This window comes from Aquarana catesbeiana, linkage group LG06 (assembly GCF_042186555.1).
Source record: "Aquarana catesbeiana isolate 2022-GZ linkage group LG06, ASM4218655v1, whole genome shotgun sequence".
NCBI classification, from domain to species: Eukaryota; Metazoa; Chordata; class Amphibia; order Anura; family Ranidae; genus Aquarana; species Aquarana catesbeiana.
This window is the reverse complement of record NC_133329.1, coordinates 339,914,111-339,920,834: the sequence shown is the minus strand read 5'-3', so window position 1 is coordinate 339,920,834 and position 6,724 is coordinate 339,914,111. Positions and strand designations below refer to the sequence as shown.

At 57.2% G+C, this 6,724-nt stretch overlaps 1 protein-coding gene across 2 annotated transcripts in view; it reads left to right on the top strand.

Moving 5' to 3' along the window:
- The first annotated feature begins 326 nt into the window (after positions 1-326).
- Positions 327-6,724, top strand: part of LOC141146999 (glutamate decarboxylase 1-like) — a 30,670-nt gene continuing 24,272 nt past the window's right edge. Inside the window, exon 1 of one of the 2 annotated variants that reach the window (XM_073633913.1) lies at positions 327-713. The gene's annotated coding sequence lies outside the window, so the exon portion shown is untranslated. The remainder of the gene's footprint in view (positions 714-6,724) is intronic. The other variant, XR_012245004.1, reaches the window with a different exon arrangement.

The window sequence follows — 6,724 nt, the reverse complement described above, 5'->3', positions numbered from 1 at the left end:
CGCTGTGTGTGGGGGGGTCCAGGCATCCGACAAGAGATGCGGAGGAAGGGGTCCGGGGTGACCACACTATAGCGCCCCCTTCAGGCCAGCCGGTTACCGGACCTCAGTGTCGGAACTTGCACTGGGCTCCGGACTTTATTCTGGCACCTCCGTCCTGACAAGTTTGTGCTGAAGAGTCTCATGGGGCCCCTGGAGACACTCGGGCCCCCTACATCTGTATTGGTTGTCCCCCCTCTCACTGGTAAGGTTACATGAAAGTAATGACACTTACTATCTATCTCCGATGAGAGAGCTGGGTGTAATTTCCGATGATTCCGCTATAAGGCGCTGTCCTTTTCTGTCACAGGCGCTCGCAGAAAAAGCGTCCTATTCCTGGCTTGCTGACGGTCAAAATGGCGCCGGCTCAGCCTTCCGGCGGTTGATATGACTCATGCGTCAGACCCCTCCGCCAATCAGAGGAAGAGCGAGCGAGTCGCGCGCTTGCTGTGACGCACCAATATACACTGACCGAAGTAGCGGCAGCTGAAGAGAAGATTAGAATTTCTCCTCCCTCCAGCCTGCAGGTGGCAATAGAGAGCGCTGCTGTGCAGTGAGGACAGGCTGGCCTGTGTTTCTCATGTAAAAAGCTTCAGCGTTTTGTGTCATCGCCTGAGGGGGGCACAGAGTGTGTGGAGATCCCCGGAGGAGGAACAGAGGGGTACCATGTCTTACAGGTAGGTGCAATGTGGAGGCCGGGAGTGTCTGTGCGGGGGAGGGGCTGTGTGTCCCGACAGTGCTCTGTGTGTGTCTCATCTCTGTCCCCCCCCCTCCTGTGTGTGTCTCATCTCTGTCCCCCCCCCTCCTGTGTGTGTGTCTCATCTCTGTCCCCCCCCCCCCTCCTGTGTGTGTCTCATCTCTGTCCCCCCCCCTCCTGTGTGTGTCTCATCTCTGTCCCCCCCCCTCCTGTGTGTGTCTCATCTCTGTCCCCCCCCCCCTCCTGTGTGTGTCTCATCTCTGTCCCCCCCCCCCCTCCTGTGTGTGTCTCATCTCTGTCCCCCCCCCCCCTCCTGTGTGTGTCTCATCTCTGTCCCCCCCCCCTCCTGTGTGTGTGTCTCATCTCTGTCCCCCCCCCCCCTCCTGTGTGTGTCTCATCTCTGTCCCCCCCTCCTGTGTGTGTGTCTCATCTCTGTCCCCCCCCCTCCTGTGTGTGTCTCATCTCTGTCCCCCCCCCTCCTGTGTGTGTCTCATCTCTGTCCCCCCCCCCTCCTGTGTGTGTCTCATCTCTGTCCCCCCCCCCCCTCCTGTGTGTGTCTCATCTCTGTCCCCCCCCCCTCCTGTGTGTGTGTCTCATCTCTGTCCCCCCCCCCCCTCCTGTGTGTGTCTCATCTCTGTCCCCCCCCTCCTGTGTGTGTCTCATCTCTGTCCCCCCCCCTCCTGTGTGTGTCTCATCTCTGTCCCCCCCCCCTCCTGTGTGTGTGTGTCTCATCTCTGTGTCCCCCCCTCCTGTGTGTGTGTCTCATCTCTGTCCCCCCCCCTCCTGTGTGTGTCTCATCTCTGTCCCCCCCCCCCTCCTGTGTGTGTCTCATCTCTGTCCCCCCCCCCTCCTGTGTGTGTCTCATCTCTGTCCCCCCCCCCCTCCTGTGTGTGTCTCATCTCTGTCCCCCCCCCCCTCCTGTGTGTGTGTCTCATCTCTGTCCCCCCCCCTCCTGTGTGTGTCTCATCTCTGTCCCCCCCTCCTGTGTGTGTCTCATCTCTGTCCCCCCCCCTCCTGTGTGTGTCTCATCTCTGTCCCCCCCCCTCCTGTGTGTGTCTCATCTCTGTCCCCCCCCCCTCCTGTGTGTGTCTCATCTCTGTCCCCCCCCCCTCCTGTGTGTGTCTCATCTCTGTCCCCCCCCCCTCCTGTGTGTGTCTCATCTCTGTCCCCCCCCCCTCCTGTGTGTGTCTCATCTCTGTCCCCCCCCCCTCCTGTGTGTGTCTCATCTCTGTCCCCCCCCCCTCCTGTGTGTGTCTCATCTCTGTCCCCCCCCTCCTGTGTGTGTCTCATCTCTGTCCCCCCCCCCTCCTGTGTGTGTCTCATCTCTGTCCCCCCCCCTCCTGTGTGTGTCTCATCTCTGTCCCCCCCCCCTCCTGTGTGTGTCTCATCTCTGTCCCCCCCCTCCTGTGTGTGTCTCATCTCTGTCCCCCCCCCTCCTGTGTGTGTCTCATCTCTGTCCCCCCCCCTCCTGTGTGTGTCTGTCTCATCTCTGTCCCCCCCCCTCCTGTGTGTGTCTGTCTCATCTCTGTCCCCCCCCTCCTGTGTGTGTGTCTCATCTCTGTGTCCCCCCCTCCTGTGTGTGTGTCTCATCTCTGTCCCCCCCCCCCTCCTGTGTGTGTCTCATCTCTGTCCCCCCCCCCTCCTGTGTGTGTGTCTCATCTCTGTCCCCCCCCCCCTCCTGTGTGTGTGTCTCATCTCTGTCCCCCCCCTCCTGTGTGTGTCTCATCTCTGTCCCCCCCCTCCTGTGTGTGTCTCATCTCTGTCCCCCCCCCTCCTGTGTGTGTCTCATCTCTGTCCCCCCCCCTCCTGTGTGTGTCTCATCTCTGTCCCCCCCCCTCCTGTGTGTGTCTCATCTCTGTCCCCCCCCCCTCCTGTGTGTGTCTCATCTCTGTCCCCCCCCCCTCCTGTGTGTGTCTCATCTCTGTCCCCCCCCCCTCCTGTGTGTGTCTCATCTCTGTCCCCCCCCCCTCCTGTGTGTGTCTCATCTCTGTCCCCCCCCCCCCTCCTGTGTGTGTCTCATCTCTGTCCCCCCCCCCTCCTGTGTGTGTCTCATCTCTGTCCCCCCCCTCCTGTGTGTGTCTCATCTCTGTCCCCCCCCCCTCCTGTGTGTGTCTCATCTCTGTCCCCCCCCCCTCCTGTGTGTGTCTCATCTCTGTCCCCCCCCCTCCTGTGTGTGTCTCATCTCTGTCCCCCCCCCTCCTGTGTGTGTCTCATCTCTGTCCCCCCCCCTCCTGTGTGTGTCTGTCTCATCTCTGTCCCCCCCCCCCCGTGTGTGTGTGTCTCATCTCTGTCCCCCCCCCCTCCTCCTCCTGTGTGTGTGTGTGTGTGTCTCATCTCTGTTCTCCCCCCCCCTCGTGTGTGTGTGTGTCTCATCTGTCCCCCCCTCCTGTGTGTGTGTGTGTCTGTCTCATTTCTGTTCACCCCCCCCCTCCTGTGTGTGTCTCATCTCTGTTCCCCCCCCCCCTCCTGTGTGTGTCTCATCTCTGTTCCCCCCCCCCCCTCCTGTGTGTGTCTCATCTCTGTTCCCCCCCCCCCCTCCTGTGTGTGTCTCATCTCTGTTCCCCCCCCCCCTCCTGTGTGTGTCTCATCTCTGTTCCCCCCCCCCCCCTCCTGTGTGTGTCTCATCTCTGTTCCCCCCCCCCCCCCTCCTGTGTGTGTCTCATCTCTGTTCCCCCCCCCCCCCTCCTGTGTGTGTCTCATCTCTGTTCCCCCCCCCCCCTCCTGTGTGTGTCTCATCTCTGTTCCCCCCCCCCCTCCTGTGTGTGTCTCATCTCTTTCCCCCCCCCCCCTCCTGTGTGTGTCTCATCTCTGTTCCCCCCCCCCCCCCTCCTGTGTGTGTCTCATCTCTGTTCCCCCCCCCCCCCCTCCTGTGTGTGTCTCATCTCTGTTCCCCCCCCCTCCTGTGTGTGTCTCATCTCTGTTCCCCCCCCCCCCTCCTGTGTGTGTCTCATCTCTGTTCCCCCCCCCTCCTGTGTGTGTCTCATCTCTGTTCCCCCCCCCCCTCCTGTGTGTGTCTCATCTCTGTTCCCCCCCCCCCTGTGTGTGTCTCATCTCTGTTCCCCCCCCCCCCTGTGTGTGTCTCATCTCTGTTCCCCCCCCCCCCTGTGTGTGTCTCATCTCTGTTCCCCCCCCCCCCCCCCTGTGTGTGTCTCATCTCTGTTCCCCCCCCCCCCCCTGTGTGTGTCTCATCTCTGTTCCCCCCCCCCCCCCCCTGTGTGTGTCTCATCTCTGTTCCCCCCCCCCCCTGTGTGTGTCATCTCTGTTCCCCCCCCCCCCCCCTGTGTGTGTCTCATCTCTGTTCCCCCCCCCCCCCTGTGTGTGTCTCATCTCTGTTCCCCCCCCCCCCCCCTGTGTGTGTCTCATCTCTGTTCCCCCCCCCCCCCCCCCCTGTGTGTGTCTCATCTCTGTTCCCCCCCCCCTGTGTGTGTCTCATCTCTGTTCCCCCCCCCCCCCTGTGTGTGTCTCATCTCTGTTCCCCCCCCCCCCTGTGTGTGTCTCATCTCTGTTCCCCCCTCCTTTTGTGTGTGTGTGTGTCTCATCTCTGTTCCCCCCTCCTTTTGTGTGTGTGTGTGTGTGTGTGTGTGTGTGTCTCATCTCTGTTCCCCCCTCCTTTTGTGTGTGTGTGTGTGTGTCTCATCTCTGTTCCCCCCTCCTTTTGTGTGTGTGTGTGTGTGTGTGTCTCATCTCTGTTCCCCCCTCCTTTTGTGTGTGTGTGTGTGTGTGTGTCTCATCTCTGTTCCCCCCTCCTTTTGTGTGTGTGTGTGTGTCTCATCTCTGTTCCCCCCTCCTTTTGTGTGTGTGTGTGTGTGTGTGTGTGTCTCATCTCTGTTCCCCCCTCTTTTTGTGTGTGTGTGTGTGTGTCTCATCTCTGTTCCCCCCTCCTTTTGTGTGTGTGTGTGTGTGTCTCATCTCTGTTCCCCCCTCCTTTTGTGTGTGTGTGTGTCTCATCTCTGTTCCCCCCCCCCCCCCGTGTGTGTCTCATCTCTGTTCCCCCCCCCCTGTGTGTGTCTCATCTCTGTTCCCCCCTCCTTTTGTGTGTGTGTCTCATCTCTGTTCCCCCCTCCTTTTGTGTGTGTGTGTGTCTCATCTCTGTTCCCCCCTCCTTTTGTGTGTGTGTGTGTGTGTGTCTCATCTCTGTTCCCCCCTCCTTTTGTGTGTGTGTGTGTGTCTCATCTCTGTTCCCCCTCCCCCTCCCCCTCCCCCGTGTGTATGTACATCCAAAGCTTCACCCCTCTTGCCTCCAGTTGTCAGTGATGACCCCCCCCCATCCTGTGATTGATCTCCCAGTACTGTGGGGTTTCTGATTGGCTGACATTGCCCGTGTTCAGGCTTTGGATTGGTTGTGAAGTGAACTCCTCATCACTGACCTCAGTAGCGGCTCCTTCATTCTCATTCTTATCTACATTCTGAGAAGTTTCTAATGTCTCATCCATCAGAGGCTTCACACAGGTGTTCAGTGACAGCACAGACTCCTATGGCTCCTCCATACATCCCCTGTCCCCTTGTTGCTGTCATTAAAGAAAAACAAAATGGCTGCCAAATATCATTCTGTCCAGTGTTTGGGGTCCCTTAAAGCGATTGTAATTCTTTTTAGTTTTAAAAAAATAAAAAACAACCATGTTATACTTACCATTGTTCTGTGTAATGGTTTTGCATAGAGCATCCCTGATCCTCTTTTGGGTTCCTGCGCTCCTGACTCCTCCTCCATTGGGTGACCCCATGGAAAGCTGCTTTCCATGGGGGCACCTGTGCGGGCTCACTCCCGAGTTCCGCTGCTGCGTTGATTGACACATCGGGACATTGTCCTGCCCCCACCCCACTCCCGTGTCACTTGATTTGATTGAAAGCCGCAGGAGCCATTCAATCTGTCCAATGAGGAGAGAGACAGCGGCTGGAGCCTCCGTGCTCATCACTTCTTGGGGACCAGTGACATTATTACAGTAATCAATGCTAAAAAATGCAGTTACCGTAGTAATGACACTGGCAGGAAAGGGTTTATCAGGGGCGATCAAAGGGTTAAGTGTGTCCCTAGGGGTGCTTTCTAACTGTGGGGGATGCTTTGACTAAAAGAAAACAGACATCTGTGTTTTCTGCTTAGAAACACAAGATCTCCATTTTTCCCCTATGGCAGAACGTTGATCGGCCTTGTTTACATAGGAAGGCCGCTGTTCTGGCTCTCCCCAGAACAATTGGCCGGTCCTGGCGGACATTGTATCTGACGAACCTGCTGACTGGCTTCCGCAGTTTCTGGGGCTCCAGCAGTGCTCGCCCCGGAGCCGAAGAAAATCACATACAGGTCACTGTCTGGGGGGGGGAGGCAGGAGTGGGAACATGTTACATGGGTTACCCTAAATACTGAAGGAACTGGTAACATCTTCCAAAGGTGAACTTATTCTTTAAGAAGCGGTGGTGTGGCTGCATCAGGAAATGTGCAGACTTCGATTATTTATTTTTTATTATTATTATATGAAAATGAATTAGAATGCCCAGACAGAGTGCCTATGTACACGGTTACATAATATTCTGCACTCAGGTCTGTAATGTGTACATTATATATGGATCTGAATGCAGCTGTGTGTTATTCTATGGAGCACACAGCTGAGCTCGGCTCTCTCATCTGCATTGAAAAAAAAATCAGCACCCTCGGTCCTCCATATGATTTATATTTAACTGCTTGCCGACCAGCTGCCGTCATTATACTGCGACAGGTCGGCACGATCCCGCGGACCGTTGTAGCTGTACATCGGCTCGCGGGATCGATATAGCAGGCGCGCACACGTGGAACAAAACACGGAAGTGTGTGTGTGTGTAAACACACATCCATGTTTTGTTCTGAGAGGAGTGACAGATCGTGTGTTCCTATTAGCTAGGAATCACGATCCCTCACTTCCTCTAGTCCCCTCCCCCCTCGGTTAGAATCACCTCCCAGGTAACACGGTTAACACATTCAGAAAATGTGTAGTGTAGCGCTATGCGTATAAATAAAAGATA